This window comes from Gekko japonicus, unplaced genomic scaffold (assembly GCF_001447785.1).
Source record: "Gekko japonicus isolate JY-2015 unplaced genomic scaffold, Gekko_japonicus_V1.1 scaffold3071, whole genome shotgun sequence".
Taxonomy (NCBI): Eukaryota; Metazoa; Chordata; class Lepidosauria; order Squamata; family Gekkonidae; genus Gekko; species Gekko japonicus.
Window position 1 is genome coordinate 173,844 of NW_015162566.1, and position 13,907 is coordinate 187,750.

A 13,907-nucleotide genomic window follows, 5' to 3' on the forward strand; every position below is an offset into this window, starting at 1 on the left:
CTGGGGAAGGCATGGGGAGGCATTTAAATGCCTCCCCAATCCTTCCAGGGCCCCCCCTGGCCGGCCTGCCTCAGAGTCGCTGGGCGGGAGTCGCTCTCCAGGCCTTCCCTCTGTAGCCACGCATGGAGAGGTTATGGCTGTAGTGGGCGAGGCCAACTCTGAAGCCAGCCGGAACTCCGTTCCTGTGCGTTCCTGCCCCAAAATAGCCCTGTATATAGGTATTTCATTTTATGAGGCTAGTCTCTTTTTTGTGGGATAACCTTTCGTTCCCATATTTTTTCAAATGCATTCTTGTTACTGTTAACATATACAGGATTGTTAACCTACTTACATTTTGGTATCAAAACTACATAATAAAAAGTAGTTCTGGAGTACAAGGAACCGTAATACAATACCTGAGGATAGAAGACAGAATGCTGTCTCCTGATACCTTTGTACACGGGCACAAGACAACCATTTATGGAAAAGAGAGATGCCACGGCGTGATTATTTTTGTAATATTTTCTCTCAGAAGTTGAGAGTAACTGAGAAGGAAGAACCTATTGAGGTCAGAAATTTCTACACCCATGTATTTATTAATAATAATAATAATAATAATGCTTTCGATTTATTGATCGCTCTTTCCCACATACCTGCGGGCTCAGAGCAATTTACAGTTACTCTTGAGACAGTTGGACTAACAATATCTGTGGGGATAGGGAAGACAAACATACAGCATTAATTACACACACATTGCAGCTAGCCGGGCTTCATCTGCGGGCTGGTTCAGTCGTGTTCCTACGGCATCTTGTCGGCTGGCTGATGATGTCTGGCTTCTTGATGTTGTGCAGCCACACACTGCCACTGCCTGGCCGACTCGCTTCACTGCAGGAAAACCGACAGTTATTTCGTCTTTCCGGTCGCTGCGCCTCAGAAGTTGCCTCGGCAGCTAACACCTTCCCGAAGGGAGGGGTGTGCCCACCCCCTTACGGGTGGTCCCCAATTTATCTACTCGCCGAAGCTTTCGAATTGCTGGGTAGACGATGAGCTAGGACAAGGCTTGGTTGCTCACACCAGCACGGGGCTAGAACTGCCAAAGCATGGCAGTTCAGATGTTATTGTTAAGCAGGGGAAAATCCCCTGTGCCACCGCTCCCTTTACACTGTACCCCCAAACCTTTCCCCATTTTTAAACAAAATATTTGACAGGTTAACATTGGAAATACAAAAAAAAACCTTTATATGTGTAAGAAAAGATATTATTGCCACCTTCTATCCCCAAAGCCCTGACTTGGATGGGCTGGGCTAGCCTGATCTTGTCAGAGCTTGGAAGCTAAGCAGGGTTGGTCCTGGTTAGTACTTGGATGGGAGACCATCATGAAAGTCCAGGGTTGTGATGCAGGCAATGGCAAACCACCTCTGTTCATTTCTTGTCCTGAAAACCCTACAGGGTCACCATAAGTTGGTACTCTGAGAATCTCACCTCTCTGTATCTTTGCCGTCAAAAAACTTCTAATTTACAAATAATGAAAAATCGTAATACTACCATTACTAGGGGATGCTACTATTTCCAAAGGGATTACCATACTACCAGATAACCAATTTGTTGTAGCGCCCCAATCCACAGCCTTCACATTTCCTAACATTAAGTGAATGGGAGCTCATTATTGATGCACAAACCTGTGCCCCGTGTGCTCCCGGGGCCGAATAAGGAACACATGGTTGGAGTCCAAGGAGTGGATAAATATCTGTTTATTGCAATAATCAGGAAAATACAGAACTGGATACCTTGGCACCCAGTAACACCAAGCTGTATTCTGCCCCAACCAGAAATGGCAATAGGTCTTATACGCCAAATGACATCATTACAGTTTATATGTTAAGAAATCTTTAACTGGTATCCAACAGGTCTCATCATCAGTGCATCATATTAGCTGGCGTTTCTCTATTGGCAAACCCTTATCTGGATCTTAAGTGTCAATACTTACGTCATCTTATCTGGTCCCGGAACAGAGGGGCTTCATTCTGGCATCATTCCTGGCTTGTTTGCTTCCATCTTATCTGGTCCCGGAACAGTGGGAAACATCAATGAACAGAGGGGCTTCCTTCTGGCATCATTCCTGGCTTGTTTGCTTCAGCATGAAACTAGGGAGTTTCCCGATAAGATACATAAAACGTAGCTCTTGGCAGACCTTCTGGGGCCAGGTGCTCAGCTCTACCCAAAAAGATATTTGTTTTGAGAACACTCTTGTCTTTCCATCTCGTAGCTATACTTTCAGAATGTCCTTCAACCGGGGAGCTTATAATTTCAAATATGCATTCCATTCCATTATTTTCTGAATCTATCCAAAAGAACCATTGGTAATTAAAAATGCTCTCGTTAACTCTATTCTACGTCTCTTCTACCTGGGTTAAGTGCTAAGGTCTAGATTCACTTAAAATCAGACTCCTAATAAGGCATAGTGACAGCTGTCATTCTACATGTCAAGAAAAATATCAAAAATCACATTCATCAATCACATCCATTGATCCTTTGTCCTGCATTATGGAAACCAATTCTTTTACTGCCAGGTCCGGGGGAGAATTATCAGGAGAGGCATAGTTTGTTACTTATTGTGTCCCACCAAAAGAACCATTGGTAATTAAAAATGCTCTCGTTAACTCTATTCTAAGTCTCTTCTACCTGGGTTATGTGCTAAGTCTGATTCACTTAAAATCAGACTCCTAATAAGGCATAGTGACAGCTGTCATTCTACATGTCAAGAAAAATATCAAAAATCACATTCATCAATCACATCCATTGATCCTTTGTCCTACATTATGGAAACCAATTCTTTTACTGCCAGGTCCGGGGGAGAATTATCAGGAGAGGCATAGTTTGTTACTTATTGTGTCCCAAGTTACTAATAAACCCTTGACAATAGAATTATCATAATCATGGTACTTCCTCTCTTCATATTTTTTGCCCCAAGTACATCTCAAGAGGCATTTTAACAAAAAGTTGCTCAAGCAGAGTTAGATCTTCATCTTGTTCCTTGCAAGCTGAATTCTGTGCTCAGTACTGAACTCTGCGTGATCTTGCAAAACACCAAACTCTTCTGTTTCTCCCGAGCTAGTATATTCACTCCAGGAACAACTGAAGCTGCCTTATAGTGAATGAGACCCTTGGTTCATCAAGGCACAGATTGTCTATTCAAACTGGCAGCGGCTCTCCAGGGACTCAGGGACTCTTTCACTTCACCTCCTGCCCAGCCCTTTCAACTAGACATGCCAGGGATTGAACCTGGGACGTTCTGCATGCCAAGCAGATGCTCTACCACTGAGCCATGACCCCTGCACTTGACTCTGTTGACAAGAGGCTTATCACCCTTCAGGCTTATCAAGCTCATTTTCTTGTTATTGTTACTTGCTTTTTAATTTTTTATTTAAAATAAGCTCACTTTTTTTCTGTGTACAAGACCCGAAGCCAGCTGGTGCACGATGCAAGTACTTGTCAGATAGGAACAGGCAGGGCTCTTTTTGGGCAGGAACGCACAGGAACGGAGTTCCGGCTGGCTCCCAAGTTGGCCACGCCCAGCAGGAACTCATTAGCATAATAGGCCACACCCAACAGCAGAAACTCATTAGGATTGGCTACATTAGGGGTGTGTGGCCTAACATGCAAACGAGTTCCTGCTACAAAAAAGCCCTGGGTTTTGACAACAAACAAGGTAAACAGAATAAGAAGCAAAAGGTGGGTGTGGCTGGATGAGCACACTTCTGGTAACATGGGGGTGTGGCCTAATGTGCTAATGAGCTGTGTTGTCAGGGGTGTGGCCCAATATGCAAATGAGTTTCTGCTCTTGGGTGTGGCCTGCTGGGCTTTTTCTACAAGAAGAGCCCTGGGGGATTTGTCTTTCGTTCTGTTTGGTGGCCATCTTCCTCTTAAGAGTCCTGTTGAAACTCATAACTTTTGACCAGGCTGGTTTTATGTGGTGTTTGTGGAGTGCTTGCAGAGGCAAAAACCTACTCTGTAGAGCTTTGGAGACTTGTCAGTTAACATCACAGCTGCCTCAACCTCCTATCCGGGCACATCCTGTTGGGATATCTTTAGAAGCCTTTAGAAGACAAGTGAAAAGGACTGCAGAGAAACTTCTAAGGTTTTTTGGATTTTTTTTTTTTTACAGATAACGATGCCGATGCTTGCAGCATATTATCGTGGTTTTTCAGAGTCAGCCGCAGAAGAAAAGAAAATGCTATTGCATGAATAATTTACACCTCCTGCTCTCCCTCCAACGCCTCTAAGTTGGGTCTCTTTATGTGTCAGAACTTTTTGATGCCTGCATATTTTGTGTGTGTGCTGGTGTGCGCTTGCGTTGCTACCAGTGTGAATATGTGACTCACACATTGTGAACAGAGCGACTTAATGAGAAATTAAGTGGCAGAATGTATGTCTCTCGCCTCCAAATGTAAATTCAGAGGCAAACTGAAGGAGTGAGAGAGGATTCGGAGCAAGACAGCTGACATTTTGGGGGGACCATTTCCCTTTATAGTTGTGTGACTGTCGCTCAGGCCAATGTGGCAGTCAAAACTATGGCGCCTTGAGGAACTCCAAGGGCTTCCCCCCCCTACAATGTAGTTAGAGGGCTGGTTCCCAAGTTACAAAGACTAGGCTCTGGAATTCCATCATGTGTGGGTCCAGTTCAGATCAGCACTGCTGGGGAGAGGGTAGTTAAGCAGCCTACCAACTTCAAACAGCCCCATGGAGCTCTTATTTGGGGAAATTTGTGTATTCTAATGGATATGTTAGGGAGGTATTAATTGGGAAATTTTGGGAATTCATCGTCAATGTTCTGTAATGAGAAGTATTGGAGCCTGCTTTTAGAAGCTAGAAAGTAGAACACACTCAGAATGAACTCTGTTATATAAAAAAAGTTCATTTGTAGAAAATAAGCTTACAAAGCAGAATGCAAGATGTACAGCAGAATGCAGGAGGCAGAATGCCATCGATCAGGACGCTCTCAGCTTCAAAAAATGCTGGTTACTTTTAAATCCTCTACACTCCCAGCCCTGATATTGAAGCGAAGGAAGCAGCTATCTCATTGGGGCATAGCCTTGACAGGTAGACATCTATAGGAACATATTTATTGATAAGGATAGCAAACCAGGAGATAGCACACAGCTGCTCTTGTCAGTGGAGGACCGGATAAGGCATACCATCCCAATTATACTTGAGGATGGAAATCACCTGGTCTTCACTACAATGTATAACTAATTGGGAGGAAGCATGTTCATAAATGGAATTAAAACAAACAAATACGGGACTAGGGAGAAGAGGCGTGCGAGGAGATTGTAAATTTGTGGTTGACCAATCAACTAACTAACAGGGACTTTTTGCGGTCGTGATAGGGCATTAGAAGCTTGCATATGTTAATTAGGCGATTGTATAAAAACTGTATGTAACCACAGAACTACGAAGCCCTTGGCCTGAGTTTCTGATCTCAGGCCCGAGTCTCTAAGCTCAGGCTGGGTTTTTCTGGTGCGCATCAGATAAAGATCTTTATACCTCCACTTTGATTTTCTGCCTGATTTCTTCGTGGGGCAAAAATTATTGCCCTGGGGGAAACGTTATTGTCACTAACAGATACATACATTTCCCCAGCAGCGCAAACATCAGCTCCATGGGAAGAAAGGCTTCAGCACGCTCCGTTCCTGTGATGTGGTTCCAATCTGAATCGGGCCCATGTGTGCCTCAGAGGCAATGTAATCCATCAGCCCTTTGAAGCATGTTTATCAGCTTTACCTGTGACATGGCTTTAAGAATCCTGGGACTTGTAGTTGAGTGGGGTACTGAGATTCTATTGGTGGAAAGTGCTGTCATGTGACAGCTGACTTACGGCAACTCAGTAGCATTTTCAAAGCAAGAGACATTCAGAGGTGGTTTGCCATTTCCTGCCTCTGCGTAGCAACCCTGGACTTCCTTTGTGGTCTCCCATCCAAGTACTAACCACGGCTGACTTTGCTTAGCTTTAAAGATCTAAGAAGATAGTGCTACCCTAGGTCATCCAAGTCAGAGTGAGGTTTTATTACACATCCTCAATGTTTAGTAGGGGTGCATCTTTGTTTATTGTTTAAACATATTTAACTTTCTCCACCTGATAGTCCAACTCTCGCAGCCATACATGACTACTGGGAATACCATTGCTTTGACCATGCGGACTTTTGTTGGCAGGGTGATGTCTCTACTTTTTATCATGCTGTTGAGGTTCGCCATCGTTTTCCTCCCAAGGAGCAGGCGTCTTTTAATTTCATGGCTGCTGTCACAGTCTGTGGTGATCTGGGATCCCAGGAACGTGAAGTCTGTCACTACTTCCACGACTTCCCCTTCTAGAGCACTCACTGGAGAAGACCCTGATGCTGGGAAAGATTGAAGGTCAAAGAAGACGGGGACGGCAAAGGATGAGATGGTTAGACAGTGTCATCGATGCAACGAACATGAAACTGAGCAAACTTCAGAGGACGGCGGAAGACAGGAGGGCCTGGCGGGAGCTGGTCCATGGGGTCGCGAAGAGTCGGACTCGACTGTGCGACTGAACAACAAAAAATGTGTATAATGACGATACTGTATTGAAGAGTTCAGTGTGTTCATTGTTACATACTAGTTTTGAACTTGCTGTCTTGCTAGTCTTGTTGCAGCTGAATGAGACTGTTTCTGTCCAGATAATGTACTCTCTTTTCTACAAAAGTTGTTCTCTACTTCCAACTTTTATTTTTTCCTAGCTCTCAGATACCAAACCTAAGTTATACATGCTAAAGGTAGCATTGGGTATGGTTCTCTCTCTCTCTCTCTCTCTCTCCCTAGTTTTGGGTATATTCACTATCTTGCTTGTAGAAAGTGAGGGCATTTATACTTTGACGTTTCCATAAATTTGCCAGATAGTATAATTTTATACATTAATTGAATGATATAATATACATTTTATGCAGTTCAAGCGGTAAAAACAAATTTTGGTTTGATTTGGTTTGATAAGAAAATACTGTATTCACTCACTGTATAGGACTATCTATACCAGGGGTGGCCAAACTGTGGCTCGGGAGTCACATGCGGCTCTTTCACACATATTGTGCGGCTCCCGGCCGGGTAGCTGGGGAATCCTGGGACTCCCTTCCTCCCATCTATTTGCTTTCTTTGTTTCTCTCTCTCTCTTTCTTTCCACCTCTTTCCTTCTTTCTTTCCACCTCTCTCTCTCTCTCCCCCCCTTAGACAAATATCATTAGCAAACAAATAAATATCTGCCCTGGCCACATGTGCCGGAAAACGCGCGCGGGGGGGGGAGGCATGGTTATTTGCGCCGTCGCATTCTGATCCGCCATTATGCGATCAGACGTGACGACGGCGCACCGGGGTTTTGTCCTTCGGTGCACATTGCAAAGAGGACGGCCGGAGGGAATAGGCGTGCGCCGACGTGATCACACAGAACGAGTCTGTCTGGAGCCCGTGGCAAACCATTTTCTAGTAGATCTTTGCAGGTACTTTTTAACTGCGCATCTTCGGCGGCACGCCACGGGTTGGCCATTGGTGTGCTACGCTTGCCAGATGTTGCGGTGTGAACGCACCCCGAAAATCCGCCCAGCATTCGTGCCTTTCGCGCGGCAAATTCTCCGTGTGACCGGGGCCATAATTGGGCAAATAAATATCATTATCAATATCAATATCTGTCTTTACCCCTTTTGTTTTTGGCAGTCTCATTTAATGTTAATAAAAAGCAAATGTGCATATTTTAAAAATAAAAATGTGTGTAATATTTATGTCTTGCAGCTCTCAAACATCTGATGTTTATTCCATGTGGCTCTTACACTGAGCAAGTTTGGCCATCCCTGTTCTATAGAGTGCAGTGGAATGTGTAATAGCCCAGTTCCACCAGATCTCAGAAACTTGGAGGGGAGACCACCAATGAAGATTTTTCAGAGGAAAGTAATGGCAACCTCTTCTGTTTCACACTTGCCTTCAAAGCCCCTTACTGGGGTCACTTGTAAGTCAGCTGCAACTCAATGGCATCTCTCTCTCTCTCTCAGAACACAGAGCCTTTTAGACAAATAACATTGAAACAGGAGTTTAAAAGGGCTAAATACCCAGATCATTTTGCCCTATGGCTTCAGAATTTCTGGAAATTTCACATTTGTATTTAAAAGAGGGTTTCCCCCCCTGTTAAAAGTGACGTTTTTAATAAAACTATTCTTTTTGCACATTGTGTGCAGTGACTTTATTGGATGTGATTTTCTGTTTATGACTCTGACTGCAAAAAACAGTAAGAAATACTAATATTGGATGTGATTCTTCTTCTCCGCTGTGTTCTCAAATTGGTGAGCTGTGCCTACTTAGAGTAGTTTTTCTGGATCAATAGGTCACAAAGCTATGTACAGGATATCTTTTTTATTTTTAATAGGTCACAAAGCTATGTACAGGATAGGTCACAAAGCTATGTACGGGATATCAATAGGTCACAAAGCTATGTACAGGATATCTTTTTTATTTTTATTTTTTACTGATACTTCAAAAGGAATACAGAGATACAGAAATATATAAAAAAAGTCACCATGTTTTACAAACTAGAGTTTGAGTAAGTGTTAATATATTACACAAATAGTACTCATAGAATAACAATAAATACATTCTTGTTATGTTGATAGTGTCAACAGTGCTCGTAAGAGGCCAATACTGCTTAATAAGTTGTGTACCCCTAAAATAAATGCATTAATAAAATAAATTGCAATATATTATTTTATAGTTCTAAATGATCGGGTAAACAATCATGATGCCTTTGGTGCAACACAGTTAGGGCTCGTAATGGTCAAAGTTAGTGTATTAATTAAGTATATATTAATTGAAGATATAGCAGATTATGTGGTTGGATGTCCGATGCAGTTATGTATTCTGTGAACGGAGACCATTTCAGTAGGAGGTTGGGAAGAAGTCAACTTGTCTTAAGGTGTCAAGCCCGCACTGGGCTCTGGGCGTAGACCCTCCTGTGGCCGTGACGATTTTAGACAGGGGGAGGTCTGACGGCTCTGGAAGCGGAGGCCTGTAAAGAAGAGAGGGAGCGTTGGGGCCTCAGATGGGACGGAGTTAGACGACACTCCATAAGTCCCTCTACCTCCGTGCATTGGCCCCCAGCTTCTCAGCATCCTTCCTGGACTCTTTCTCTCTCTGGCCGTGTCAGGTAGTTCCGAGCACGTACTTCCTCCCTGGCCCCTTCGCTTCCCTCTCATTCCTCCCAGCCCCGCCCCCCCATGATAAGCTCCGACACTGTCCCTACGGCCTGGGTGTGGTTGGAGCTATGCTAGGCCGACAGGACCGCTGCCGGCGCCGGTGTGCGGGGTCTCGGGTGTTTGTGGGTTTGCCGTCAGCCTCTCCTTGGCAGCGTCGGCCTCTCCTGCTGCTCCTGGGGACTCTGCTTCACAGTCGGACTGGTTCGGACAGTTGTGCCTTGGCTGCGCTGACGGGGTCCGGCATTGTGAGGTCCCCTTGGTCCATGGGTCTACTGGGTGAGTAGGTGGTCGTTGGGGTTCCCGGGGTGTGTGGGTTAAGTCCCGGGATCCTGATTGCGAGGTCCCCTCGGTCCATGGGTCCACTGGGTGAGTAGGTGGTCATTGGGGTCCCCGGGGTGTGTGGGTTTACCGGAACCGGGACATAAGGTATCTGTAATTTTTTCCATGATGAAGGTGTCCCAGATGTTTGAGATCCAATGTACAGGATATCTGACTGGATTCTGCATTGCAAAGAAGTGTTGTCCTTAAGTATGGGACACAGTGCCCTCTGGAGGCTTTTAAGAATAAGTTTAGGTAAGATGTTAGCGTGCACATGTGAAAGAAAAACTCTTGCACCTCTTAGGTTATTCCTGCAAAAACTCATACTGGGCATAAAATAATTACAGATTTGGAAATAGAGAATGGGGCCCCCCTGCAACCTCTGATAGTAATAGTGCCAAGTCAAGTAATATTTCAACAGATGCACAAAGTATTAGTATTTATCATCATCATCAATAATAATAATAATACTGGTATTGTTGCTGTTATATCCTGCATTGTATTTATCTTTTCAAAATATAAACTTGGGACTGAGAAAAGCCAGTATATATATATTTTTAACTTGCCAAGCCTACATCAGAATAACGTTTGTGTATCTGTAACTAATACAGATTCAGGTGGGTGGCCGTGTTAGTCTGAAAGAATAGAACAAAGTTTGAGTCCAGTGGCACCTTTAAGACCAACAAAGTCTAATTCTGGGTGTAAGTTTTCAAGTGCACGCACACTTCTTCAGCGCTTCTGTAACTAATACAATTAGCAATTAGTTCTGTAACTTGCACAGTTTGCAATTATCTCCCATGTTTAAATTCAGCATTTCTTTTACTGAATCATAAAGATTTTAAGCTACTTTAAGCATTCAAAAACTGTCCGAATTGCACATCTGCAATGACTTCTCTTTTTATCAAGATAAGTTTGCTTCTTTCTTTTTGAAACATAAAGATTGTCCTTCATGTTGCTGAGAACTTGGGGAAATCTTCCTTTTGCATTTCGGTTTATACAATGAAGGAGCTACGGTGGCTCAAGTGGTTAAGACGCTGAACTGCAGGCGGTGGAAGGTCGGTAGTTCAGCAGTTCGAGACCCGGGTGCCGCATGACGGAGTGAGCTCCCGTCTCTAGTTCCAGCTCCTGCCAACCTAGCAGTTCGAAAGCAAGAAATTGCAAGTAGATAAATAGGTACCGCTTCGGTGGGAAGGTAACTGCGTTCCATGCGCCTTGGCATCTAGTCATGCCGGCCACATGACCATGGAAACGTCTTCGGACAGTGCTGGCTCTTCGGCTTTGAAATGGAGATGAGCACCGCAACCCTAGAGTCGGATTCGACTGGCTTTCGAGCAAGGGAACCTTTACCTTTATACAATGAAGTGGAAAATGTCTCTTTGGTTCCACTTCTTCTCTGCTGCATCGATCTGTAAGTTTTTGCAAGAGAACAGGATGATCTTCAGCAGCAGAAAAGTCCCTTTTATTGCTCCTAAGAAAAATAAAGGCAGCATGGATGCTAATTCGAAATGGAGCTGAGGTCAGTGGAGAAATTCTGGAAACCCGAATGTAGACAAGTACTGTGGTTGTTGGTTGTTTCTACTTGATTTACTTGCAATTTCTGATGCAGTGGATCATGCCATCCTGTTGAGACATTTAGAGGCAGAGGTAGGTATCTAGGGCTATGTTGCAGGGCTATCTTTCGGCTATGCTCCTGCAGAGTGCAGGGGGTTGGACTAGATGACCTGCAAGGTCCCTTCCAACTCTAACATTCTATGATTCTATATACTTTGAACCAGGGGTCATTTCCTGCAGGAGCGCACTGGAGTGGAGCTCCGGCAGTAAAGAGCCCAGGGGGCAGGCACATGCAGCAAGCCCCACCCCCACCCCCTGCTCCCAGCAGCCCTCAGTCAGAGCAAGAAGGAGGCAGGTAAGTTGCAGAGCCCCCCCGGCCCCCCGGTCCAAAACAGTCCAGTGGCACCTTTAAGACCAAGTTTTATTCAGGTACAAGCTCTCCCGCTTCTGCGAGGACAGATCTGCACATCCCCCCCCCCCAACAGCAAGCAATCCAAAACAGTCCAGTGGAGCCTGAGTGGTGGGTGTTGCCTTCTGACACACTTCTGGTGATGTCAGGGGGTGTGACGCATGCAAATAAGTTATGCTAACGAGTTATGTTAATGAGCTCCTGCACCTCTTTTTCTACGAAATGCCCCCTGCTTTGAACTGGTTTAAATAGTCTGGTTAGGGGCCTGTCCTGGAAAGATTGCATTCTCTGTACAGCATCAGCAGCCTGCCGAACCAGTGGCGGCAATGGCCTGCATGGATCTTGCTGCTCTGCTATGGAGTTGCTAACTCTCTCATTCCAGCCCCGCTCAGGACACTGTTTGGCCTGTGCAGTTGTCCCTTCTGTGGGCAGCTTGCAAAGGAACAGCAGCATTGCTAGAATGAGTTAGTTGGAAATGCCATTCATCTGACTTGGTTCCAGTATCCTTGATACCGTTGAATGAATATGTGGATTACGCCACAGCTGAGTGTCTGATTGGGATCTGGCAGATTGTTTGGTTCCAGTCCCTGCTCATTACATACCTTGGTTGCCTTCAGCCTGCTCGCGTTGGTCATCAGCTTAAGAACATCAGAAGAGGCCTGCTGGATCAGCCCAGTGGTCCATCTAGTCCAGCATCCCGTCTCACACAGCGGCCAACCAATTCCTCTGGAAGGCCAACAATGGGGCATAGAGCCCAAGACATTCCTAAGAACATAAGAGACCTGCTGGATCAGACCAATGGTCCATCTAGTCCAGCATCCCATCTCACACAGTGGCCAACCAGTTCCTCTGGATGACCAACAACAGGTCATAGAGGCCAAGGCCTTCCCCTGATGTTGCCTCCTGACTCTGGGATTCATAAGTTTAGTGCCTCTGAATGTGGAGGTTTCCTTCAGCCACCGTGCCTAGTAGTCACTGATAGACCTCTCCTCCACGAATCTGTCTAATCTCCTTTTAAAGCTGTCTCTGCCTGTGGACATCACCATGGCTGATTTCGCACAAGGAGCTGCACTGCCGTCACGCCTCCCTTTGCCCCGTTTCCATTGGTCAATTTCCCACTCAAAGACCACGACCGCATTTTGACCTGCGGCTTTGCCTGATTTTCCCCGTGGTTTCGTGATCCTGTTTTTTGAGGATTAGGAAATCACGGGGGAAATCGGGCAAAGCCGCAGGTCAAAATATGGCTGCACGGCTTTGAGTGGGAAATGGAAACAGGGCAAAGGAAGGCATGACGGCGGCACAGCTCCTTGTGCAAAATCAGCCCATGTCTTCTGGAAGTTCCACATTTCAATCCCTCACTATGTAAAGAAGTATTTCCTTTTGTCCGTCTGGCCAACTGTCTGTCTGGCAGATGGCCATGTCCACGTGTGCTGCTAATGGGGCATTGGAAGGATGCGGCTCCATGACTGGTGGGTGTCAGTGGGTTTGCTATGCCCTCCGATGTGATAACTTTGCAGCCAGAGCATTGCTGAGGGCTGTTTGTATCATTGATTGCCACCCTGCAGAACAGCTGCTGGGTCCCGACTAGCAACACCAGCACCATGGTGGCATCAGCGCACCACTGGCAGGTTGTGCAATTGTTGTATTGCAATCCCTTCCCTGTTTTACTGTGTTGGATGGTATCACAGTAGGCTCTCTAATGGCTGCCACCACTCTGGTATGGGTCTCCTCGGGAGGGCCCAGAGCACACACTCTACCCCTTTATATGCTCCTTTTCCAGTAGGTTTCCCCTTATAAGTGACCAAATGAGGTGTGAGGACCAAGGCGGAATAACAAACTGTTAGAGATTTACTAACAACTGTAGTTCAAGGACATGTAGGAAAAAGTGAGCACAGTACACAGGGCTGGCTCGCCTGCTAGGTGAATTAGGTGCTCGCCTAGGGCGCGCCGGCCCTCAGGGGCGCCAAACTGCACCCCACCCCAACCCGCCAAAAGCCCCCCCCGCTGCCCTAACCGGGCGATCACCACCGCCATGGGAAGGGGCCAGGGAGGGGAGCATGGCCGGGCTGCTGCCAAAAGCCCTGGATGATGGCTTCCCTGCTGGGCCCTGCCACAGGAGGAGGAGGAGGTGGCAGCTAGAGGTTGCGCCCTCCGGCTCCATGGCAGCTGAGCCCTCCCTTCCAGCGAGAGAGAAAAGAAAGGCGGCAGGGATTGAGGGTCTCTGCCCACCCACCCCTCTCTGCACCGGCGAGGAAGGAAGGGAAGCAGGGGAGGGAGGGAGGGAGGGAGGGAGGGAGGGAGGAAGGAAGGAAGGAAGGAAGGAAGGAAGGAAGGAAGGAAGGAAGGAAGGAAGGAAGGAAGGAGGGACGCCGCCAGCAGGAAAAGAAGGAGGACGCCTGGCC

General features: G+C 46.1%; 1 protein-coding gene across 1 annotated transcript in view; it reads left to right on the plus strand.

The window, feature by feature from the left end:
• LOC107106283 (complement C1r subcomponent-like) overlaps positions 1-13,907 on the plus strand; it is a gene marked incomplete at its 3' end in the record, with an annotated part of 66,663 nt that overhangs the window by 51,973 nt on the left and 783 nt on the right. The gene's annotated exons all lie outside the window — the stretch shown is intronic.